General features: G+C 38.6%; 1 protein-coding gene across 1 annotated transcript in view; it reads right to left on the bottom strand.

Annotated features, from left to right (window-relative positions):
• The window catches only part of LOC105196465 (slit homolog 3 protein), a 241,387-nt gene that overhangs the window by 100,228 nt on the left and 113,270 nt on the right, over positions 1–27,889 (bottom strand). The window contains 1 exon segment of the mRNA XM_039446081.1: positions 14,705–14,743. The gene's annotated coding sequence lies outside the window, so the exon portion shown is untranslated.

Here is a 27,889-nt window from a genome sequence, read left to right as displayed (position 1 = left end):
GTGCACCGAGAATCGACCTACCTCACTGTTCACGATTTCACTCTCGATCTACACTACGGTCGCGCTACGGTAAATGTTATGGCGAAGTCAATTTGATCCCATTAAACGAATGGCGTAATATTTTGCGCGACTGACATCGCTGGATGGCAACAGTTTAATCGCATGAAGGAAATGCTAAAAGGATTTTAAGTATTTCGTGAAATTTCGTGTAATAGTAACGACAGCAATAACAGTAACGAATAAAGACCGCATTTACTCGCAACACCGTTATTTGAAAAGTCGCGAACGGCTCGAATCTCGGCTACGAGAAACTCGGACCGCCTTGCGAGTAGAGGCAAACTTTAACTTCGTGAAGGGCGCCACTGATTACGGACGATTTAAAATTGATTACACCTTGGAGCACCGCACCCGGGAAGGAAGGTCTTTGAATGGCAATAGTGACTTCCGGCCCTCGGGAAATCGAACGTCACAACCGAGTACGCTCGGACAAAGACCCTGTAAGATTATAGAGTCTCTCAAAACGGATCGACCGTTGTTACGAGCAAGATCGTTAACTTTATAATGACACAATTGATAAGAAGCCTGGACCACGTCCCGTCTATGCAGGTCAGTGCCCGGCCAGAAGAGTCGAGCTCTTTTATACGGATCAGAGACTCTCAAATAAAATCATCCTACATGCCCCGCAACCATTTCCGCCCCGTCCAAATCACATCTATTTCGCTATTATTGCGATATTAAATTGTTGCGCTAAACTTTCTCGAAAATTTTATTCTAGATATACTTGTTCAAAAATCATTTCGTAATAAATTTAATTAGCAAAAAGTCAAGCGCTCGGTATTTTTAAAATCGTAATAGAAAGTAAAATTATCATTCGTATAATTGACACATTTCTTATAATGACGGAATAGATAATTTTCTTACAATCTTTTAATTTGTTCGTAAATAAAAAGAAAATGCAAATATCTAGTTTGCAAACCCTTTTTCTTATATGCATACAAATTTCTTAAAATTTGATGCAAAGGTTTTCACAGTTAATTAAAAATGTAAAGTCAGATTATGAAAATGTTTTAAATTTAAAATGTCGGATCTTTATGCCCTACTGAAAATGTAAAAATAAATCCAGTTACTTAAAATTGGATACTCAGGGACTTTCAAGATTGCTGACAGACAAATTTAAACTTTAAAGTAAAAATTGAAAAATTAAAAACAATATAAACAATTCAATATAACAAATCCAAAATATGTATTAATGTTACATAAATAAAGATTCTTGAAATTATCTCAAATAATTTTCACGAAAATTTAAAATTTTGTAATTTTTTAATTAGGTTTAAAATTAATGATCAGCCATCAATTTTATTTTCATGAATTTCAGAACATTTGGAATTGCTATTTTAAATGCATGACTTTGAATTTGATAATTTTAGATTCGAAGTTAACGATGCAAAAAAACTCTCGAGTACAGTTTTTATAAAAGCCAGCCTACTACTTCAATTTATGTATTTTTACTTTATCTCAAGTCAATGATCCAAAAAAATCTCAAGTGTCAAGTTTGGTGTGACCTTTTATATCTTCCGTCACCTCGTATTTTAACCTCGAATTCAAAATCAATGACCCTAAACGGCATCAAGTTTCAATATATCATATAAAATATATGTCAAATTTTTTACTAAAGTACGTATAACGCAAAATGTAAATTTATCCGAACTTTTATAATTAAGTCAGTGAGAATTTCAAAATCTTGACTTCGGATATAAATTTAGCGATTCAAAATATTATTAATTATAAAGCTTCAAAGAAGTCAGAGTAAAAGAAATATTTTATTTTTAATTTTAAAAGGTGACATACATGTCACACCGTGCTTCAAAGGGTTAATTTCCTTGTACACTGTATCGCTTAGATAAAAGTACTCGTTTAGAACTATAATAAAAAACTCGGCAGTGCTATTGACATCAGCGTAATGCGTTGAAAAAAAATAAAAAAATAAATTTACACGCTCAAATGATCAAAATGTGATGCATTTAGCTGCGCAATGGCGGTAACTCTGTCAAAGAACGTTGGACAGGGCAACGAGCGATATCCGTATCTGTAGGAAAAGCGATGAATTATTAATTGCTTGTTGCGTCGATTGGACGGCATAGTGATCGATCAAAACCAGTGTCACTCGTCAATGACGTAGGATCCGCCTGTCGCTCAATCTCCCGATTTCCGTGGAACGGCGAAACATTTCACCAACTGCGCGCACATATGGCGCACTGGGTCACGGCTGTGTTTCTTTCCCTTTTTTTTTTCTATCTCCGTTCGCGTGCCGTACGAACAAGTACGGAAAGTCCGGTGGTAGATTTGGATTCCGTTATCGACGAGATAAGCTCGCGCGAAATCGATGCGAGTAAGTATCGACTCCGGATGCGCTTCGATGCATCTCACGATGCACGACTCGGAATCGCCTTCTCTCTCTCTCCTCTCTCTCTCTCTCACTTTTCTTCCTTTCTACTTCTTTACCCATTCCCTCTTACGATTCTCTCTCGGGCTTTCGGCATCGACCGCGCCGCTGTCGATTCTTTTATGGTACATCGAGTCGTTTATCTTCTCCGTTTGCCCAGGTTCTCACCGCGGCTTGAGTCATACCATCGAGAGGACAATGCGTCACGTATAATTGGAAAAGTCAGGATTAACGCCGTAAAGAGGAGCAAAGTAAGGGAGCTAATGCATCTTTCGCTTTTGTAAGTTTTTCAGGGGTCAGACGTGTAATTGTCGTCAGAAACGGTTAATCGTAGTTTTTCCTGTTTTTTTTTTTTCTTTTTAATTTGTCGAACGCTCTGTTTTTTAGCGCAGGGGAATTCATCGCGAATGTTTTATTAAAAAAAAAAAATAATAAAAAAAGGTATTCGATGAAATTCAGCTTCTATATAACGCTGGTGTAATGGAATTTATAATAATATTTAAACGTTGCAGCAATAATAAACGGTAAAATCAAACGATTGTGTAAAATACGAGCTTCACCCCGAGTGCGGGATAATATTTTTATGACAGATAAGCGACTGGCAAAGGTGTAAAAACAGTTACACAAACGCCCCCTACACAAATGAATTGTAATTTTCTTAAAAGCATTCACAACGCAAATAACTCGAATATTGGGAATGTGAAAATTTACGGTGTACAAAAAACGGCAAAGTAAGATTAAAAATCCGTTTCTCGAGATCCAACCCACTTATGGCTAAGATAATACAGGGGGTTAGGAAACGGAAGAGGATCCATGGTTGAGAACCGCGGTAAATGTTCTTCTACTTACTTCCCTCTTGAAGATCCTGAGGTCAATGAATCAGGCGTACTGCGCTTTCTTCAATAACGACCACTTTTTTTCCTATTGAGGAAGATGCATCGTACGAGCGTACAACAAAGACGTGACATAAAGTCTCGCAATAGCTCGCGATGCAGCAAACGAAACTATCGAAAGAAATGGAAAGGAAATCTATTGTCTCGTGGCGCAGTACGCAAGTACACTTGCGCCTTTCACCTTTCTTCCCTCCCCCCGATAACGATATTAACGAAAATATAATTAAATTGTCGGCGATCGCGTGAAATCTACTTCCGGTGCACGAAATTTGATTTTACGGTTCTCGGGTCGTATCTCCTGCAATTTGACACGGCGCGGGCGATGCCCGACTTTTCCTATCTTACAAGCGAGAGAGAATCTGAAATTTCCATAAATTGAAATTCCACATCGCGACTACGAGCAATTCGTTTATTTCCTCTGTATCTTCACTCCGCGGATCACGCTAAATAATTTATGTCATCGTACTTGAGTGACTTGAAAATGTTTGTTCGGTACGTTCCGTATCGTAAGCGAAGAGGAGCCGCGCGCATCGCGATGATACGGAAGGGTTAACGCACTAAAAAGAAACAAGTCGAACGAAAGCTGACGGTGGTGGAGACGTGGAGACGAAAGGCGAATCGCGCTCTACGGCTCTCGATGTGGTTGCTCAATATTTATTCTCCAGCTGAACGCCATTGGGTATGTCGCGTCGTCGTACACACACACATACACACATACACACGAAGTGTACATACGGGAACGACATCCTGTCGTTTAATCGATAATCCGGTCGGCCCCTCGTCCAGCCTTAAAGGCATTGCACTTCCGATCGCGGAAGGAGGGCCTTCTACTTCTTCTCTGCCCTTTGCACGCGCGCTCGCGATTTACGTTAGTCCGCGCGTCTTGACTTTTAAGGATGTGTGTGCGCGCCTCCTCCTAGTCGCGCTTATTTCGCCGACATAGTATTTTTACGACGCCTGCATAATACACCGTGACACGGGGAATTCGCCAAATACGACGTTCCCTCTTTGCCCTAGAATATTCCGCCTCTTTTCTCTTCCCCCGATCTTCCCTCCTCGTTCATACCACGATCATCGATTTACGAGGCAGTTCGGTGTATAACTCTGAGCACGCTCTTTTATTACATTATAAAAATAAATATTCGACTCTCGTTTGGTAGTGCGACGACGCGAGGAGTCTGACAATTCTATACACACAAACACACACACACAGAAACACACACACATATATATATTCGTTGAATAAAAATAAAATATACCCAATGGAGAGGACATTTCGCACGCGCGGTACCGAACCCGATTATTCTCCGGTGCACGCGACAAAACGACGACGAGAATCGCGTTGACGAGTCCAGCTCGTTGCTGTAATGCCCGCGGCAGATGTTCCCACTTTTTATTTATATATATATATATATATATATATATATATATATATATCCTAGAACGGTCCGTCTCGTGATCTGGAATCTATTGATTACCGTTCCGGCTACTCTCGTGCATTACCCCTTTACACCGTTAAGTATTACAGCTGTCACTTGCGAGTTTTAAGGCGATTTTGCTGGGATCTAACCGTCTCATTTAATCCTTTTTAATCCCCTTTAGAGCTCATCGTAAATCGCTTGAATGCGTTAGCGATCCTTATGCCTGTCGTTACTTCTTTCATCCGTCTGATACTTGTCCGATAAATGCAATATATTCGCAATACGAGAGGAAAGTCGCCAATACCAACATAGGTCTTCCAATAGGACAACCTTTTATTTCTCGGAAATTAAACATTGCACTTTATACAAACATTATTGATAAAAACATGAGCTGTTTGCATATTAAAGAAATAAAATCCTATAATTCATATATTCAAAATCACTTTTGAAAACAATTTTTTCAAATACATAAAAATATGTAAATAATATTCTTGCGATTTTTTTTACAATTTACTAAACAATAGCGAGTTTATAAATCATATTAAATAGAGAACTTTGACCGATATGCAAAAACATAATATAGACAATTAAAATGCCTACTAATCGATCATAATTAAATCTTTGTGCGTGCGTGTGTGTGTGTGTGTGCGCGTGTGTGTATGTGTGCGCGTGTGTGTATGTGTGTGCGTGTGTGCCTATATATCTTTTCATTTTTAACGCTCGTAGTGTTCTACAACTGTTTTATACATATCTTTGTTTTAAAGCGTTTTCTTTTAAACATAAAATTGAGATGCAGCGTAAACTGGCAGATAAGACAGACTTATAAGATCGTAAAAATCACATGGGATAAAATAAAAGACAGTGTTAGGAGAACCATCTATTAAGTTAGTAACTTAATCTAATCTATATATATTGCTGCGTTGTATGTTATATTTTACGAAACAGCACAAGGCATTTGTGTAAAGCAACAAAAACGCTTTACATCAAAGTGAAACATTTCTGGGAATCCTCATATGCATTAACTTGTAAGTATTTCAAAGAGACGACTCATGTAAAATGAAACAAAAAGGAAAATGTAGCATTATGTCTACTATGTCGATTTTGAGGTACTCATTTTGTCAGGTACTTATTTTTGCTACCCTTACAAAAAAACTTAATTATTGTAAAATTTGAAACAATAGTATAAAAATTGCTATCATTTGATGAAGACACTTTCTAGTTTCTAACGTTTTCCTTTCAATTGTTGTTTAAGAAGTACTAAAAATAAAACAATAAAAAACGAAGTGACATGTCGATATTGACAACCTTTTCCTGCCTAGAATAATAAATATTTTAGTAAATAAATCTATAATTACTTAAAAGATCGTCGTACATATAATATATCGTAATTACGTTTTTCGGCTATGAATACGATGTTAAAATTTTTAATTAATTTATGCATTTATAAGTATGCAGTGAGACTGTTCATTTATATATCACGGAGAGCCATAGAAACCAATATCGGTAGCCTTTCGATAACACAATTGTTATGAAGTATTCAATATGCGCCCGATGTTTTCGTGTAATTAGTCGATCTTCGTATATTACTCGATAGCAACGTCAACATTTAGGATTAACATAACGAACGCGGTATAACAGCTGCAATATTATTCTTGCATAACATAAACGATCAATGTACATACATAAAGTTATTTCGCGCGATAAAATCCCATGCACGAATTCGCCGAATATATTTAATCATTGCTGCCCTGCAGTTTATCAAAGTTGTCTGTTAATATGTTTATACATATATATAAAACACAAACACGCTAATATATATGTGTAGAAATATGTCGCATAAATTTTACGAATGCTCGAATAACCGGCCATAAAAGTGACGGCTGCGGTATCGGCTAATACGACGCGTAGGGCTTAGGATCTCTCAAGTTTTCGGTGCGAGACATCTCAGTTCTGCATGACGTAGTGAGCTGCCAGGTATGATATACCGATGTTTGCACGGTGAAGACCCGGTAAGACCCTCGGATGCTGTATCCTTGTTGGATTTCGCATTCCCGATAGGTCAGACGTGGATTAATGTCGGCATTGCGTTGGTCTTACGGCGAGCGTTCCGGCAGCCGGATAACGAAAGGAGATGGACGTGAGCGAAAAGTCTTCAACCGCGTCGGCATTTAGTGTGGAATCAATCGCGACGTGTGTTACATACGTCCGCGGAGGGAACTACCGTGATTGTAAATATCCTTTTGCCCGCGCGCACTGCTTGGAAACGGGATTTGCCGAACGAGCGCGCGAGCCCTAGCAATATTCTTTTACAGCTTTCGATCGCGGATGGACGAAAGGTGTTTGGCCAACCAACGAATATATTTTGTTGGTTGGCGCGATCAAAGATCGAAAACGCATTGCGAGGGAGATAGGTATGGCCGGTATAAGATGAAAGTTGAGATACGTCGAACTTGAACGTATGTAATATATCATAAAAGAGTGTTTCGCGTCTGCATCGCTATCCCGAAGAATATTTGAATATTTGCGAGATGTCTTTCTCCCCTTCCCCAGAAAGAAAAAAAATTTCGCATCGAAATCGCACGTGGAAAGGGTGCACGAGTTTTAAAAATATTTTCAAAAATCTGCCGTGCGCGCGCGCGCGCGCTAGATCTCACCAAGCCAAATCGCAAAATTCAATATGCAAAAAACATTACGTTGCATTGTAGATTAATAACAAAAAATGACTAAAGCCATTTTCGCGATCCCAACAATATTCGGTTGTACCGCACCGTTACATGCGCGGGATGTTACACATATCCATATGTGAAATCCGCGAACCGCTCCTTTGACGAATGCGATATTCGCGGGGAAAAAAAACCGAGCGCCCACAAATATCGACGAAAATGTGAAACGAATATAGGGTAGCAAAAAGCGGGAAGGGCCACGGCGCGGCGGATACGAATGCGCGCTCTTATCGTAACTCTGGATACGATTATTGCCGTTCATACGCCGACGGCTAGATCAAAAGTGTTGCATTTCGTGCACGTGCTGGTTTCAGTGGGATATCCGTTACGCGCGCCCGCGCTCAAATACAGATGCTATCCTGACGAAACATCGTGGCTTTACGAGACTACCGTCTTCTCTACGAGGGGCTCGCGCGCGCGCGCGCGCGTCTAAGACGCGAATGCTTTAAGCTGTTGTTAGCATAGCTTATTGTCGGCAGATTACCTTACCGGTTATTCGGTCGACGACTAACGCTGTGCTTTATCGCTGGCGCATTGTGTAAAACGTGAGCGGATATAAATTTCTGTCTTTACGCACGGCGTATTTTCGCGCTCACCTCGCTCGCGTACGTTTCTACGAGAGCAACCCCTGCAGCGCGGGAGAGATGCCGCAATATCTTCCGCGGCCGGAGTCTGTTGGAGTGGAACACCACAATTCTTATGGACGTAACCGGCGTCTCATCTCGGCGGTTCCCGCGGCGTGCAAGTACTCTCCGTATCTCAAACCTCTCCTCTCTCTCTCTCTCTCTCTCTCTTTCTCTCTCTCTCTCCAAGGTGGTACAATTTTTGTTTATCGCCAGCGCGCGGACTATCTCGTATGTCGCAGTAAACCAGAAAGATTTAACGATGCGTGTCCGCCACGTCTCGAAATAGGTAGGTACGACGCTATGAAAAAAAAAAGAAAGAAACGAAATGTAGACACGCAGCATGAACGCGAAATATAAAAAGGGCCAAGGTGTAACTCGAATGTTGGAGGATTCGTTAACGTTTCATGGTTGGAGAGTACTTCCACTTTGACGGAAAGTACGCGATATTCCCGTTCTCTTCTCCTTTCTTTTTCTCTCTCTCTCTCTGGAATATTTTTTCACGGTATTACGAGACGTAGAATAGATTCTTCTTCGATGTTGAATTGAAGGTGAGCTATGGAAAAAAAAAGTCACGCGAATAGATTGAGAAATATCCGGCGACTCTTAAATACTGTTTAACGTGCATTGCCGTTACCAGCCTCTGAATTACAGACTGTTCTTGAAATATCGGCTCGTAAAGGCACGCGATGCTTCTTTTCCACTTTGCGCAAAGCGGTAAAGACGCAGTCGATCGATCATAGTTACATAATCTCTGGTCAAAAGATATTATACGCCGAGAATATATTCCATCGCGTTTGCGCAACGAAAAGGAAATGAATAATCCAATCTGAACATTTAATCTCTTTCTCCCTCTCTCGCTCTTTCTCTCTGTCGTCTCGTTCCTTCTCTGTGCGTTCTTAACGAGGTTTACGAGCTCACAAAAAACATTTATGATATATTCAATAACACGTGAGTATCTATTAGGGTGAATGTTAATGAATTTCATGCATTTTTTTGCGGCTCGCATCCGCCATCCGTCTCTCTCTCTCTCTCTGTCTCTCTTTCTCTCCTCCCGTTTTGTCGCTCCTCGTTCGCCCCGATTCCGTGGCACGCCATCCCGTAGCACTGCTTACGGATTTACATGCCACGCAGGAATGAGTAATATCTACTTTGCATTTTGCGCGTGATTTTGTCAGTTGATGTTACATCCAGCGTATTAATAATGCAGGGCACGCGAGCCAAGTTTATACGCCTACGACACCGAAATCGCTTTTTATGAGAGAATTATTACACGCGGAACGCGAAATGTTGTTTTGCATGCCGCCGCATACGTACGAGCGTGTCGCAGAATTGACAACAATAAAATTTGTCCATGAGTGAAATATCGAAACAAGTGAAACACTAAAATGTCAATGTTCTAATGCCGTAATATTTAATTCATTTTTTTTTCAAATATGATTATAGAAGAACGTGACGAGAACTTCATTGAAAAATTGTATGCGTAGATAAGTAAAAAGCACACTAAGAATGTTTTAGCTATACAATGCGAGCTATAAATTATCGAAATTTTAAAACTGAGGGCTTCTCTAAGGTTATTCTTTGTTTTTTTAATCGATAACGAAACATTTTGGTCGCAAATTTACGAATTTTAACCCTGAAACTAGCTGCAAATAAGAAAACAATGAAAAATTTGATTTATAATGGTATTTGCAACGAATATTGCTATATTTTGCAGTTTTTAATAATTAACTTTTAAACGAGTAAGTAGATCTAAATAAATTTTAGCACGAATATTTATTGGAATTTTATTAGTACAGATAAAAATTTTGATTTAATTGATAATGCTACTTCTCCATAAAAATTTGCAAATAAATGCTACAAAATGCGATTTTACGTAAGAATCAAGAGTAAACAAGAAATTGAACAATTTTTAAATCAGTAAGTGAACTATACTCAAATTTTACACAGATAATCAAATGTAATACTAGAATATTATATAAAATTTTTATATTTTTTTGTTTTGAGATATGATCCATACATCCTTAACTCTTCTTATTGCCACTTTGACAAAACGTGGCTAAAACCATCGTTAACAAATGAATTTAAATGCACGCGATTTGTATCGGATTTTATATAAACATACGTTGCTCAACAAAGTTGTAAAGTTCGAAATCCGAAAATCTTTGTTTAAACGTTTATTTTAATGAAATACTCATTAATATCGTTAATCGTTAGCAAACTTCGTTCATCGTGTCCGTTTATATCTTCTGTGATTTAGCTGCGGGAACTACTAGATTCATCTGCGCAAACTAAATAATATTTATACAAGAGATAATAGGGTGTCGCGAAGAAGTGCACTTGTTCCTTTTCCTTCCGACATCTCGAATGACATGCGCGCGCGGATGGAACAACGTATAGTCTCGACCGAGCGGCTCATAGTACGTGAGCGCAGATAAAGGACCACCAAGAAATTTCGATGAGACTCGAAGGCGTCGGTAGACAATAATTCGCGATCGGGAAGTCGACTGCTCTCGTCGCGCCGGCTGCTACTCGATATTCACGCGAAATAGAACGCACCGCGGCGGGTGCAATCGTTTCAACGGCATTTCGCATCTCCAGAATTCAATATCGGGGGTTGACTATCTACGCCGGCGGGCCGACAAAGTGGATGGCAAAAAAAAAAAAAAAAAACGCGTGAGCATGGGGACGTTCGAGATTCCATCGCTATGGGGCGTTGCGCAAAGTGTCGATTTCAAAAACGTGATAGCAATCTGGCCATAATTGGACCAACGTCATACAGCGCTTTGTGCTATCCTGAAGGGACATTCTTTTTTTTTCTTTTTTTTGGGGTAGTTGTCTCGCGGTTGCTTTCATCTGTTAATAATATCACCGATCCCTACACATTAGGGATTGATCGTAAGGGCTAATCTTAAACGCTTTGCGGGGAAACTGGTGGTCACGCAAAATGCAGATATCAGTAATTTGAGTAGGCTATCATCTTGTCGAGATAATGCACATCTCAAAATTTGCCGATTATTTCTGGCTGTTCGACTCCGGTTAATAATTTTGGGTCTACTATTCTTTGTCGTTTCGTATTAATCAATTATTTCTATTATTCGCATAATAAAAATTACGTAAGTGTTCATGAGAATACTATAGAAACGGTGACAAACATTTAATATTTGCACGTACTGAAACGCGCTACAAATGAGAGAAAATATGGAATATCATACTTGGGATATTCTCGACCAATATCGATGTTATAGATTTGCGTTGCAAAATTTTATCACAATATCACTTGTTACAGGCTGTATTTTATGAACAAATATGTATAGAAACGGTGAATAACAATGCGATAAATATCGATGTACAATACATTAGCTTACGAGTGTAGATTGATCAGAGTTTTTAATTTGATTTGAAATAAATAAGATGATTATTATTTCTCTCTCTCTTCCCCTCCCCTACTTTTTTGAATTAATAATTTCTATCTTTCATTTACAAAATGTACATTAAACAAAATATATAGATTCTGATTACATTACTAAGTAAATATAAGAATAGTTTATACGAGAAATTTCGCTCGTATAATTGACGATTTCATCTTATAAAGGTGCACAAATATTAACAGTATTTGAAGCCCAAGATTGGATATGTGCTTATTTTATCGCTATGATATATTTTGTCTCTAGAAGGACACATCCATTAATATTTCACTTAATAATAAAGTATGCACTTTTAAATGTAAAATAATAACTTTTCAGCTTAACAGGTCGCCTTTCAAAAGATCATTAAACAAATACTGAAATTATTAATCCGACAGTGAAAATGATTTCGATCGTATTATTTCGAATTTAGAATAATTTATCTAGCATATCATTGTCTCAACCTATTTCTATTACACAATAGAAATAAATAGATAAGCGTATTGTAATTCTGTTTTCGGATCATTAACGAATTCATATCTATGAAAGGGTATAAAGCGCGAAACATGCCTCCTCTCCAATTTCATATGGTAATAATGCATGATAATTTATGAATTTTAATTATTAACATTACATTACGTTTGCCAAATTGTGAACCTCAAAATAGCCATTGTTTCCAACAAATGACGTAACAAACGTATAAATCGCGTATTTTCGAAAAGAAAACTTATATATATATAATCAAAAGAGGAAATCAAATATAAAAGAAGGAAACGCATTTTATGTCCTATTGACTTATTGGCGTTTGCTGTGTTTCCGAGCTTATCTTTGTTGTTCAATACGTAAGAGAACTGGTTTAGTCGACTCTATCTCGGCGAATGTATATTGGAAGGATGCAATTTTACGTTCTCGCCGAGGACAAAAGCCACCATCGACCCCCTCGATGATATTCTTCCCAGCCTCACGAGCGAAAAGAAGTGCCCATAAGATGAACTTCTCGTTATAATAGAGTCGTCAAAAGGATTCGGAGGGACGAGGGGGGGTGGAGGAAAAGGGGTTGTGACAACAAGTGGCGTCGTAACGAGCTTTTTACAGCGGCTGTGCGTGTGTATGTGTCAGTCGTTTCTCTTGTGTGTAAAAACGTGACTTTCTCGAGCGCGTGCCTGGCGAGCTGACTCGCGCCTTCTTGACCCGCGAAAACAGCTTTCGGCATTGTTTACCGTGCAACGAGGCCGACCTGTCGCGTACGGTAAATTGGGTTATCACCGCGGGATCGGGCCAAGTATTAACAACTCTTTCGAGCAAGAAACAACAGCCAGGCCATCGCTTTCACGATAATCGCCGCCATTAGCGTGTGGACTAGCGCGGGATTACCAGCGGGGAAACTGCGGTTTTTCGTGTTTAGAAAATAATCAAAAATATTTCCGCATAAACGACTTTCGCAGCTTGTGTCGAAGCGTCATGCTTGCATGCACCTGCGGAAGAGATAAGGAAAACACACGAAACAACGGGTCTCGATAAAAAATGCGTTAACAGTAACGATAACTTTCGAGAATGCGATATAATTTTATGTTGCCGTGCGAAATACACGTAAAATAAAATGTTTAACTGCAAATGATATTTTTTCGTGGCTACTACGTTTCAGAAAGTAATGCAGGTAAAAAATTATTTGTATTTTTTTTTTTCAAGAGATATTATCAGCGAAGGAATTAAGATTTCTTCGAATAATTATCGCAAGTGTATTGCAATTACGATGCCGATGAAACAAATGAACTTTTCTAGATTAAGAGCACTCGTACGTAAATGCGGGCTTGTAACCGGCTTTCGATTCGTTAATCAATAAATGATCATATAGGTAATTTAATTCCCTATTCGCGGCAATAACGAGATATCTGACCATTTATTGATTAACGAATCCAAAGCGGAATTTTCGGCTCAATTTACAAGCCCGCTTGATGGCGAATGGGCAGAAAAATTTCACAATGCGAAATATATAACGCAGAGAGCTCAACTTTATTCTTGTCCTCGTGGATAAGAATTATGTAAGGATATGAATTGATATCCTTGCGTAATCGCGGGGTAAGAAATTCGAATAACGCGTATCGCGCGGCAAGCCGTGTTTATTATTTAACGTTAAACCGCGCAGATATGTGCACAAGTTTCGGAATTGCAAATTTTAAATACAAACAAAATCATAAAATAAAACGCGGAAAGCCGAAACGGGAGCTAATAGTTATTCTGTTCAAACGAAGCCGCACGTTTCAACGATATTTTCTCTCTCGCGGCTGTGGAGAACATATTTCTACGTGCGCACAAATGTGCATGTACATTTGTTGTATATTGACGTTCTAAAAGTTGCATTTCAATTACATGTTGCCGGAAAACAGACAATTTAATTAAATCACCAGCACCACTAGCGGTTGTTTTGCTGATGCGCGATACCATTCGCTATGTATCGCAAGGTATAATTTTGCGGGATGGACAGATGCATTCTTCTGCACGCAACGGAAATATTTTCACGAAAGCGAGCGCGCCCCAAATTCGGGAGAAGGAACGATCCGTAGTTAACAATCCGTACGGTATGGATCATCGTTTACGTCCATCACAATAGGAAACTGTGACGGTATAAGGGTGCTGGGGTGACAATCAACGTTAGGCCGGATATCGACGAGTGCTCCATAAATAAGCTTTTTTTTACGCCGAGTGGGTGACGGCGATTGCTTTCGGCACTTTATCGGATATATTGTCTGGCAGCATGCGGGCACCGAACCGACAAATCCGACTGAGAAATGACATTTGAATTATTCGCATTCGATATTTTGTTTTTTTTTTTTTCGTTTTGTTTCTTTTCCAAAGCGCCGCTCCGTGGCCCTTGCCGCAAGGAAATTACATTTTGCCAAACAACGAAAATATTCCCGGGACAAATAGGGCCCGTCACGTTGAGCGGTTTACATTGACGACAATACGAGCATATAACGTCATAAAGGAGAATTGCATTTCAATTTTTTTTTTAAACGGAAATCGAAAAGTAAGCGACGTGTGCATATTGCGGCATATTGTCGGCAATCCTTCCAATATTATATAGTAATACACAGTGGTGCATAACCAATGCTTTACATTTATCGTCATAGATTTCATACGACGGACGTACGTTTCGAAACGTTCTAATAAGTTTGAATGGAACTTTAACGTACCTGTTCGTAGGTCCGTTCGAACATGGCTCAGACAATCACCTGCAATTCAGAAGAAAAGTAACGTTAGAGAGTAAAACAAAATTATATATACAAAAAAAAAATTTTTTTTAATGTATTATAATTATGAAGTGGTACAACAGCTTTGCATTTTGCATTACATCTTTTCGCATTTACAAATACGAAGCACTCTAATTATAACACCTTTGTCGATTCGCTCTCATTAAGCTTACGTGTAAAGCTTTCATAATCGTCGGATAAAAAAAGATGAATATTAGCGGAATATCCGATATTTCAGCAAAGAATATTGAAGTACCATCCCCTCGTAAATATGAGAAAAAAACGCATTTCGTTTTACATGCAAATCGCAATTTCAATGCCTCTGAAATGCAAGCTACCGTGACATAGTAATCTATAGTGTACAGTGCAAAAAAAACTATTTTTTCCCCTTCTCCCCACTTTCTTTCGACTATTATCGCGAAAAGAGGATTTGGGTACTTTGGCGACTTTCAGTCAAGAATTTATTATAATCGCATTCTGAACGTCTTAGGGCTGCAAAATACCTATTCTAAGAAGAGCTGATTGAAACTCCGGGAACATTTGCCTCGTTGCCGAACTTCGAAGCCAATCGTCGCAGATAAATCGGATTTTGCAGTTAACGGTTTCCTTAATTACCTCATCCGTCGCCTCAGTGGTCTAACGTTTCCCGTAATAAAGAGCCTCGGAGTTTCTTACTCGTGACACGAAATACATCCAATCTGTATTAATGAAGCATTAATAACTGTCGAAATTTGCGCTACTCTTACTTTACTCGAATAATTACGAACAAAACAGATACCTCCAAGTGTTCATTCAAAGTTCGCAAAAGATTTCCCTATGTGTGTGTGTGTGTGAGAGAGAGAGAGAGAGAGAGAAAGAATTTTCGAATTTTTTAGGACTTTTATTCAAAACTCCAGATAAGATTAGAAAAAAATTTTTTATGTAGCTTCGAAATCAATTTATTGTTACATCTTTTAATGTTCCTTAATTATATTATATACAAAGAAAATAAGCCATTTGAGTCTTAAATTTAAAAAGTACTAAAAAAAAACAATATGAACTAAATAGTAATAACGATCTGTCTGGATTTAATACACGGATTTAACTCATCGGAAGTATCAATTTCAAATTTGAATAAACAAAACGTCAATTTGAAACGATGCATTATCGTCTGACTTATTTTTATAAAAACTCACGAGTTACACGAGAATGTACGTAAATGTAGATGTCTGTATGTCATATTTATTACTAACGTAGGTTGTCGATATTTTGCATTAATAAGAAAAAATACTAAAAAAAATGTAACTTAAATTTAAAAATAAAATTCCAAAAATATCTCCGTATTAATAAAACCCAATGAAAGTCCATGATTTGTAAAGATAAAAAAGAAATTCCGTGAAACTAGCAGGTCTTTCTGGTTTTTCTCAATAGTAAACACTCTGAAAATCTCTTAATTCAAGAAGTTTTTATTCCGCAGATATTCTGCGTAATTAATTCAAAATATGTACTCGCGTAATTATGTATTTTTTTAATTAGAACTTCATTTTCTTTCATGTACACTGAGGAAAAAAAATCGAAATATTCAGAAATATACCTGTGACTTTCTTCTTATATTTTTCTTCTTACATTTTTGTTTAAAAAAAAATTTTGATTAAAATGACGGAATATTTTTGAAAAATATATTTTTCTTATTAATTTTTTTCTTATTTATTTCACTGTATTCAAAAAATGATTTATTTTAGTAAAATAAACATTGTATCTCACAAATAAATTTTTAAGTGCACTTTTTTTTCAGCCCACGTGTTTTCATCGTTTCAACATCTGCGCGTGATGTACTATTGCAAGTGAGAAAAGCAGAGTTCTTCGCTTTGTAATCGAGTTCTACGAGAACCTGCTAGCAGTTCGTACATTTTTCGTTCATCGTATATGCGTGAGGAAAAATAGGCTGGACTTAAATAGCGAGTTCCTCGCTTCGTAGCTCTGGTAGCTTTGCGTGTACGACCATGCAAATTTTAAAATCTGTATTTCAGAATGAACGTGCCAACACCCGAAATGGCGTTTTATAACAGCGAGGAATATCCAGTTGATACGCGGTGTACTTTGCGTAATTGCGAAAGCCGTGTAACAGCAGCGTGGAAATTCGTCGCTTTACATAATGGAGCGTTAATTCGATGAACAAGTGACCGAGTACAGCACGCACTAGTTTTACGAACTTCGTAAAAAAAAAAAAAAAAAAAAAAAAAATGACGAGGAGAGAGGAAGGGGGACGAGAACGAAGAGAGAAAGAGAGAGCAAAAAAAAAAGTAGACAAAAGGGGATAATTGCTTGTAATGGGAATTTTCGTACCTCCGCTTGATAATTCGCGCAAATGGAACGAATGGGCGCGAGAAACGTAAATTAATCCGCCTTCGTGGCAATAGTCGTGAGAAATTGCGACGCCATCCATTATAGCAGAAGTTCGCCACCGCGTTGGCGAATTTTGCGGAGATTCTAGGCAGTTCAGGGAGAGAAATGTTGCTTAGAGCGGCCAACGTCGCGATACGGAAAACGTGCTCTATCGCGTGCCTCTCTCGCATTTTCAAATCCGTCCGCTTGCGTGTGCGTTTTCCGTAAATGACAGACAACGGTGACACGTGTATTTTAGGATTAGTGTTCTCGCGTGTGGCACTCTGTCTCCGCCAGCTAGGAAGAACATAAGCCCCATGGCACATATTCCGTCACGTACGTTTCCTTCGTTGACCGCAGTAAGGGTGCGCGTCGCGCCATACATAACACTTGGAGGTGTAGAAAAGTTGCGATTCGATAAGCACGTCTCGGACAGGACCGAATAACTATTGTCTACGTAATCAGACTGAGTTTGCGGAAGCACGCTGATCGTCAATCGTGATGGTTTACAGGTAGATGGTGGAAGTTAGGTAATTATATTCAGAACTCAAATGTCATTATATATATATATATATCACAAGGAATGAAGTTTGTAGCCAAGAAGGGATCGAAATACTCCGACGTCGCAAGTAGAATAGTTAATTATCTCTACGACAAGGATGAGTATTTGCATATTCAAAGACAAGATCGATTTTCCTCACGCAAAATTATGGCATACAAACGAGCTTTTTTTTCAGAGACGAAGAAGGAACGTCATAAAGGGACGTGTAAAATCAGATCGACAATAGACGTCTATACAATTTAAACTAATTTACGTTACATAACTGATCGTGTGCCAGAGTCGTCCGGAATAAATCAACGTAGCCCAGATCCCGGCAACAATGGGATGCGATCCAGATATAATCACAGCAAGATAAATTACATCGGAGTGAGCTGGAGAAGCGGAGAGCAGTTAAGAGAAGTACTTAAAAAAAGGAGTACACACCGGATATCGATACTTGGCCAGAATCATAAAATCAAACAATAGAAGATTATGCAACGAGATATGTACTTAAGAGACAGGTACATGCGGGTTCTCTCTCTCTCTCTCTTTTCAGATTAAGAAATAAAAGCCCGAAAAGTCACTCGGTAGGTAAGATTTACGATGCTCATTCTCTATTCCCGTGCATTACCACAGTTCTCTCTTGTCGCGGCGGCGCAAGAATATGCAAAAGTAACTTCTACCTTCTATCCGGCGCGATAAGCTTCTTCTGTGCGGACTCCCGGACGCCCCGGCGGAAGTATGCTATTTCGGGAAAAGTGCTCGTCGTCTCGCGGTCACCTCTGCACGGCAAGCGCGCAAACTCACTTGCTTGCACGACCGCACCAACAACGTTGGCCGTAACGTCGAGAATGCCGAATGTAATAAGGAGTCGCGATGCGGAATCCCTGCGGTTCGCAGTACGAGAGGTGCAGTAATCGCAGACGCATTCGCAGAAATACCCGGGAGCTGTCTACCTACCTGCCTAACGGCACGGGCCGCGGGGCCCAATTTCGTCTCGGGCTCGGAATGTCGATCACGCCGACGCTCAACCTCCGACACGCCTGCGCGAATAGTTTGCACAATGCAGTCCGTACAATGTAGTCTCGAAACTACGGATTGCAAAGCGATATTTATTATCCCTATCTCTCTCCCCCTCTCTCTTCCTCTATGTCTGTCTTTCTTGCCTCGGCGTTCTACCGGAATTGCAGTGGTGCATGTATGCACCGCCACGGCGAATCGATGTCTTTCGTTTTGCTCCGCAGCACGACGTCTTTGAAAAGATGTGGCCGAGTTTCCAGATCGTATCTGTCGGACGCCCTACTATTGCCGGCCTATATTTCGCGGCGCGCAGATTGATATCTTAATTAACGGTTACACGAAAATCTCGTGCCCCTCTCTATTAGACGAAGTAAGTCGACGAATTTCCGTTACAAAATCAGGGACCGTCTTGAAACTCGTGTGTGAAATGAAAAACGTTACTTCTCAATCAACGTTTTAAACATTATGATTATATTAGCCTCAGACAGATTTTAATACTCCACACCTCAACGATATTTCACTGTTCAATATCGTTAATTAAATATTATAAATATTTATTTGGAGGAGATTATTTTCGAATGCAAGAATAATTCGCGAAATCTTTGTTAATATCAATTTCCTATCCTACAGTTTGCTTTGAGGTTTACGTAATTTAAATAATTTATGTATTTAAATAATTATTATACGCGTTGATATCAGTTTAACGACATCGGCAATGTTTAAAGCTGAAGTCCGCGACAAGTAAAGCCCTCACGTAAAGAGATTAATAATTTTCACCGTGGATCGTTGAGTCACCTCACCTGATTAAACGCCCCGCGATATGCTGAGTAATCGATTACACGGAATGTCATTAACTTGCAAAACCTTGCCACGGTTTCGCGATCATGTATGAATCTACCGTGACACAGCGCGGTGTCATCTTTTATGACGTAATTATGGCGAGGTAATCATACGTTTTCTTACATCCCGGGAGAAAGCCCGGTAGCAATAATTTTTAACTCGAATAATAGAGTCTAGTCTCGCATCGTGTGGCACAGTATTCACGACCGCAATGCCATTTAATGGCAGTGTCGTTACACGGCCCAGCTTTATTACTGTACACCCACGTTGTTACAGCCCATTGAATTTTCATGAACATGTTACGAATATAACGGGCTGTGTTGAGGTTTCTTCGGTTTTATTGTCAAGCACAAAGCAGAAAGCTGCCTTTTAATGTCATTAAAAATTTCACCGTGACGGTAAGCCTTGAAATTATCGATTTATCGCTACGCACCACGACGTTCGCTCTTGGCTCATCTTCATCACGCTTGGCGAAGCTCATTTATCGTACGATTGTACGTACATCGTGTTCTGATCTAACGCAGAAACGTTACACAAAGGACGTCGGTAGAACTTTAGCTGTATTAGATAATCGATCGCGCTACGAGTATGATTAGCGCATAAAGTCGTATAACACTCTCGAGATCATAGCGCCACTTCACCATTACGCCCCCCTCTCTCTCTCTCTCTCTCTCTCTCTCTCTCTGTATGTATGCACGCGTGAATTCGTTTAACGCTCGAACAGTCAGAGGTTGCGGTGAAATAATTGAGCTGTAACCAGCGCAAATGCGCGCGCCGCGCGCGCAAAGAGGTGAGAAATCCAGATCGGTATCCGGATATAACGGAAGTCACTTAAATCGAGTTATCACGCGGGCTGATACATTGCGACGCGCGTATAAATGATTTGATTTCGGATCTCGCTCGGATTAATATCGGGAATAACGGGAATCGCGATTGTGACGCGAACTTCAAAAGAAAAGGCTCACGGATAAAAGTGCAGTGTTTTACCGTTTATCCTCGCGCACCATTGACAGAACAATTTACATGTGCTCCGTACTTGATTTATTTTTACCCCGTGTGTTGATTTTTCATCCTGTGTTAGTTCCGCCCCTCTCGCCGGGCGAGAGCAAATTAAACGGAAATGGAGAGGTGGAGGCAAAAAAGAAATGAGAGAAATGTAATATTGTGCGACGTAATATTATAGTGATACTTATCTCTTGCTCTCTCCGAGGATAAGGTAAAAGCTACCTCGCGAAAGGACTCTTATGTCACGGTACTGTCCGTACTATCAATTTATCATTATCTCGCGCAATGGATACACATGCCGCGTGAGACGGTGGGAATATATATCTATTTTAAAGAGCAAATGCGTGTCGCCGGAGCCACGCGAAATCAAGTAGCTCCGGGGGAATCTTTTCGATTCGAAACGTTGACCCAGACAGAGAGAGTCCAAGAAAATGGCAAGATATCCAATCTTTCCGTATATACGCCTCACCGTCCGCGCAACACGAGAAGCTGACTAAAACGAGCAAGGCGAGCTCGCACGATTACTTGGTTCGTTTCCTACGGTACTCCACCTACTTTCCGAGCCCGAATTCACCGCGCCAGGCAATTCTTGACTCCCGCTATCTCCGTACCGAAATACTTAATCAAAGGAGAGCAGAGGCCGAACTTGAAGGCAAACAGAATGTGAATATCACCAAAGGCAGCAGTTGGCGAATGATGAAGCGTAACGCGCGCCCGTTGCTGCTATTAATAGGAACAAAATTGATGCAGAACGTATGTCTGAAGTGTCTAAGTGCACAGTTCTTCTGCGTAATACTAGCGCGTCCCTTTAATGCGACCCGGAGGATACTTAAAGGCTTCTATCTCTTAATAAAATACCGAAACCGCGACCCAGTGAGGCTCCTTCGAGATAAATACGGGCATGATGCGGGGCCGCGCTACTTTGTATGCTTTGATGCGAACATCTCGCGTGACGAGATCAGGACTTGCTCCGTCGTTAAGGGTGAGCGTGAGTCTTTTGTGACAGAAGAAGAGGGATCGTTACGAAGAGAATGTTACGTCGATGGTTGAACGCCAATTAATGGTACGTCGCAGGACTTTCACGAGTTCGTCGTTTCTGCCGATGAGAGCGCTTGAAGAGTTACGGCTGCGAGACGCGTTCGTGACGTGTAAAAGCGAGTGTTAGAAACGTGAATAGTTTCACAAGCGAAAGAAGCGCTCTAACACCTCTCCCAACTTTAGCCTTACGCTTGACGGTTAATGCGCGTCAAGCGTGCAAATCGACTGATAACTAGTTCATCACTTCCTTAGAAAGGAAGACGATCGTACCTCTTTCGATTTCATCTGTTTTGCTACTTTAACTTTTTACGGTTTTTTTTTTTACCGTGGCTACACACTTAGCGCAGGACCTCCAAAATTTCCCGCGATATCACTGCGTTGCTAAGGAAAGGTATAGCTATCAAACATATATAATGGAGAGATGGTTACACGTGTGCGAAACGCACTAGATTCTCTTCCAAAGTCCAGGTTGCATTCCCCAGGTACCACTTTACATCTTGCTCCGCAGGCTTGTATTAAACATTTACCCTGTAGAGTACGTACGTGTTTGGACCTTTGCACGGACCGCCTTGTATGCATAGGTTCTCACCCAAATCTCCCTCTCTCTCCCTCTCTCTCTCTCTCTCTCTCTCTCTCACCCTTCTGTCACCCTTTCGCTCTTCCACTATCTCTTCCTTACTCACTGTTTGAGTAGCGAGATAAATTCAAATGTCACGCCTTCGAATACACAAATTACCAACATAAGCTTTTGAGCTTTATAAATTCAAAACTCTAACGATGCCCTAATATAGAGTTAAATTTTACCAACGAGAGCAATTTGCCGTTTAAACTGACAGTGAATATTCAGGTACGAGGAATGTGAAAACGTGAAAATTGAAAAATTATATATAAACCAGTGCATGTGTTAATATTTTTCTCTCAAGAAACAGAAGATTAAGTCCGTATTTCGCTATGTAGGAGCTTGCAGAAGGCTGCACGTAATTTTCTCCAGCTATTCGCGACCATCTCTAGTTGATGATGCCGAACTACGGTACGGTGAAAAGTGTAAGAGTGTGAAACGAGCGTGAAATTTCTCGAATAGCGGATTTGCCGACGATTCTATTTTAGAGTATACGAGACTGCAGACACGAAGCTGCTACGTATCGCCTACGTGGTTACCTCTTAAACTCGTGAATTAAAAATGCTGCTTGCTTGGCATTGGACACGAGTGCGCGACAAACCAGCAAAGGTATTTTGCGCAATTTTTTTATGCGGTGTTTACAAAACGCCAATTGAATTGAAAACAAGATTGCCAGTGCAAAAAGTTCGTTGTATCTCGTTTTTCGTATACGTCATGGAGAATTAAATAAGTCGAGAGTGAGAATATTTCGCTCCAACTGAAGGTAATCGAGGCGTACATACAGGATGCGCAAATGGATAACGGAGAATGCCATTAATTAAAAATAAATTAATTAGATGGTTAGTTTAGTCTCGTGATGAAAAGATTTTATTAATTAACTCTAGATTACTATCGCACGTACAATTGAGTACACAATCCGCAAATCTTTCCCTCCATCCACCTTAATGCGATTTAAGTTAGTTATTAATTTTGTTAATAAAAATATGAGATGTATAAAAATCTTGCGTGTTACATTAATTATCAAATATTAATAACTTTCTAAAATTAAATGATTTCGTTACGTGATTGATATACGAAATTTATTTAATATTGTAAACTAACTACTACACATGGAAATAATGAAAACGGTTACGAGAAGACGGAATACTTCAATTTTTGCGGAAGTGCAAGCGTAAGAATAAGCACAGTGATATTATACAAAATACATTGTGCACCGTTTTTGGAAACAATTTCCGTGAGGTTGCGTTTGTTTTAGTAATATTGCACAAGGGGGTTGTTTCGTAGAAATACCGACCGTACGGTCCGTACGATACTCGTCATTTTTCGCGAACTGTACTATTGGAACCTGTGCAATTCAATTTTTCTTTTCGCACAGACAGTAAGAAAGTGCGGTCCAGAAAAATTATTATCGTTTATTGTAAAAAAAATCAAATTATTAAATTAAATTCTTTTCGAATATGCAAATTAACATTGATTATTCTACAGGTTGATTTTTGTTTTAAATATAATCACGACGAAAATATAAATTTTTCGTGAATTCATAATACATTTTTTTCAGCGCGGTAAATCAATTTTGTAAAGAATCTGCAAATTAAAACATTAATTATTATGCATACTGATTTTTATTTTAAATATAATTCTGACGAAAATATAGCTTTTCATGCATTTATTATAACACTTTTCTCAATAAATTAATCTTGGAAAGAATGTGCAAATTAACATTAATTATTTTATCGGCTGATTTTTGTTTCAAATATAATTCCGACGAAAATATTACTTTTCGTGTATTTATTATAACATTTTTCCAGTACAATAAATCAATCTTGAAAAGAACGCCGCTATGAATATTAAATTATGTAAACAGTAAAAGAGCGATCCAACGTAAAGATAAATAAACGGTTCGATTGATTTCCTACCTGACATTTAATCTGGAAATGTCCCGCGAAACGATCGTGCCTTTTCTTGGCACTAATCTAACAAGTACCTTAGAAATTCCGTGTTTGGAATAGTTTCTCATAATGCAATCGGTCTGATGGCACTGCATGTACGCCAATGTCGGAACTGACTTTGCTCGCCGTATCTTCGGCAATGCAGGAGCCTCGATGCAATTTATGTCTCTGCACTTTGCATGGAAGGATATTTCACCCAAAGTTCTTCCGCGACGGGACCGTGTACCTTCCCTGTCCGCTTCTTTGGCGTGTGTATATAAAACTTTCGTCCAACTTCGGCCCGGTTGCGGAGCATCAATATTTATACATTTATCTGAGATCGCCAACCTTGGAAAGAACATCAATTCGCAAACAGCAGCCTGGCCAACGACTTCTAGCGCCTGGCAATCGCATTTATTGGATTACATTAATATATTATATAATCAACGTACGTATTTTTTTTTTACGAAATATTCATCATCCTTGATTTATCTTTTTTATAGCACGGAAAAAGGTAAGATCATTACATGCAGTAATGATCTTAACAATTGTTTAAATAACTTATTAGAGGATCAACATGAAGAACATGTTGAGCAAAGTTGTTAAGTTTCAACTTCTCCGGTGATAAAGCGCCTTGCAAAATTTAACTTGGTAGTTTGAAATTTATACTTGCAAAGCAACATTTGATTTTACACCGTGTACACACAAAACAGATAAACGGGAAATCAAAATCGTATCAAAGGCAGATGCGGAGGTCCTTGCTTCAAAAGTTCAATAAATACTTCATCTTACAGTCATGCGAGTGCAAGAGAGAAAAAAGGCTTATTTTTGTCAGAAAATTTTCTACATTAATAAAAGTGTGATACAATCTCCGACTTATTATTATATCATTTTCGTGTTAGATGAATTATTTTAAAACTACGGAGAATGCAATGGAAGAAAAATATATTTGATTTGCCCCAGAATCACGGAGATGCATCTGGCGTTAAGCCAAGCCGTTTTTCTCTCATGATAGGTGGTTGATGCGTAATTTTTATTGTTCGCGCGAGAAAAGAAGGAATAAAGAAACGCGAATCAGGAATGAAAAATGATAGCTATGAGAAAAGACAGAATTATTGATGTTATCGCTCCCGGTGAGATTAGATTTGTTACGAGATAGTATGTAACACGTTGTATCTCACAATTTCCTTCGTACACGAGGCTAATTGAGGCAAATAAAGAATTACGAGATAATTGAAGGAGATAGATTTAGAGCATCAGGACGAGAGTCACGTATAAATCGCGCAACTTAAACGAGAAATCCATAAAAACGCGTGTAAATTAAAAACGAGAAAAAAAAATTACCCAGGGAAAGTTGTATCTCGGAGTATCTTCGCATTTTCCTGGGAGACGTCGTTAGAGGATATTCAAATTTCACGCTCTCCGCTTCAACGATTTTTGTAAGGCGCCAGTTCTAGTTGGATAAGCGTAGCTAAAATGAGGGCGAATAGACGGCGCACAAACGAATGAAAACGGAAGCCTGGGAGAAAATACGACCGAAATGTCTTTTTGTGGTACGCGCGCGCGCGCGCGCGAAGAGAGGCGGATTACAGAACAGTCTAAATAAAAGAAGCTGATTACCCGCTGCCGCGAGATATTTCGAAGGTCGGTGAACTCACGATGAATACTTGAAATCGCGGCAGCCTTGTGTACGTCCTTTGAACGACGGAGGGAAGTTGCAGCGTAAGTATCCCTCAAAGGGGTAGGTATCTAACCACCTAAAGTTTGAGGCTCGCTTACGATCGAGGACTCGAATCCATATTCCACGCGAGCTTGGTGCTCGAGCAAGCAGTTAAACTTGGACTGGAACTTAGCGCCGAAATGCGCGCGATAAACGATAAACGGGATCCACTTCTGCATCAATCGCCGTCACTGGTACGTTCGTTAAACGTACCACGGAATCTTTAAAGAATTTAAAACGTCCGTTTTAAAGAATTTTTCAAAATTATTGCGCATTATCTTGTTGTTGGGGATGTCACGGATTACAAGGGCGCGTTAAAACTTATTACTTACAAAGCACTCACACATGATTTTTAAGTATCCCCTTATTTCTTCTTTGTTAGTTTTTTTAACCTCTCGTATCTAGTGGTCCTTCAAAAATTTATATTCTCCACAAAAAAAATAAAAAAAAACTTTCTAGACTCATTTTAAAGAAGAAGGATGAGACTGTTCACGAAATATTAATATCCTTGTGAGTTTCACCTCTTGATATCCCTTGACGATCAGCATATCGTCAAATACTCGTAAAATGAGAGAAAAGTGAAAAATACACGTATCTTCTATAAAAGTTAAAATAGCGAATTTTTTCTAGGCTCATTTTAAAAGTCAACATAACAGCTATATAAAAAAAAAATATAGCAAATTTATTTCAAAATGGCGGATTCAATGGGACGGACGGACTAAAATGCTAAATTTTGTATTCACATGTAAAGTGTAAGGTGGTATAAGGTACTTGAGCCAAATGAGATCCAATAATAAGACCTACTTTTGAATTTACAAAACGAGCTTAAAAATGAGCGTCATACCTAAAGTATATTTTTTAAAAATATATCATAAGAAATAGATAAAGAAGGACTGGAGAGTTAGAATCGATAGCAACACATCTGTTTAGTGTAACAAAAACTTGTGACAAAATGGAGGCATGAGTCATATTTTATAAAAATTTACGGCAAATTTTATTATATGTCGATATATTTTACGATATATTGAAATATATTATTTAATTCGTAAGTATAGAAAATAATAAATATTTATATTGATTGTTTGGAACAGTTATATATTTTTTAGAAATAATATTCATTAAATAAAGTCTTTTATGGCCATCGTTATTTGTATGTTACGTGTTAAAATTATACCAGAGGATAACGATTTTCAATACTGTTAACTTTAGAGAAGTTAAAATTGCATCCAAATGACCAAAATGTTCCAAGCATTAAAAAATTAATTAAAAACTAAACTAAAAATAATCGTGATGTTAAAGATTAAAGCAAATTCTAAGCAGTTTCAATTAATAATCATTTTAAAACTGATTTAGAAGATAACAAAAAATTTTTGTCATTTTCAATTTATTTTTAATTCGACCTTATTATATTTACAAGTAATAAAACTTGACGTGTGAATGTTAAAATTTTATCTATTTATAAATATTTTATATGTGAAAGACGTATCTTATTTTTAGGAGAGATTGCAAAAAAAGATCTTGTTCTCATTTAATTTACTCTAATATTTCCACAAATAGACTTTCTAAAACGATAAAAGATTAAGTAGATCTTATGTGATCCAGATACAGCTTTTTAAGATCGCTGATGACGAATCTGCAGTAAAAATTCCAAAATTAAAAATAACGGCTAATATAGTAAAATAAAATGCTAAATTTAATACTATTGGATTTGAATAAAACTTTCAAAGATTTTTCAAGTTGCTGATTATGAATCTAAAATCGACATTTTCAAATTTAACATGTTAGATCTAATTAAGTAGCTGACACAATGTAAATGAAAAACTGATAAAGAAATAGAAAAACAGTTAATGAGGAAATATGGAAACAACTGATATTTCAAACCAGCAAGTCCAAAAATCGCTAGAATATGAGTTTCATACATTCAAATCTAAAAAAATTTTACATAATTCACATTTTGATCCGTTATTTGGATCTGTCAATTTAATTTTGACTATGGTATAGATTTATAATCAACAGCTATAAAGTCTTCAATAAGACGTAAATTACACGCTAA

The sequence above is a fragment of the Solenopsis invicta genome, chromosome 2 (assembly GCF_016802725.1).
Source record: "Solenopsis invicta isolate M01_SB chromosome 2, UNIL_Sinv_3.0, whole genome shotgun sequence".
In the NCBI taxonomy this organism is placed as follows: Eukaryota; Metazoa; Arthropoda; class Insecta; order Hymenoptera; family Formicidae; genus Solenopsis; species Solenopsis invicta.
This window is presented reverse-complemented; position numbering and strand designations above follow the sequence as displayed.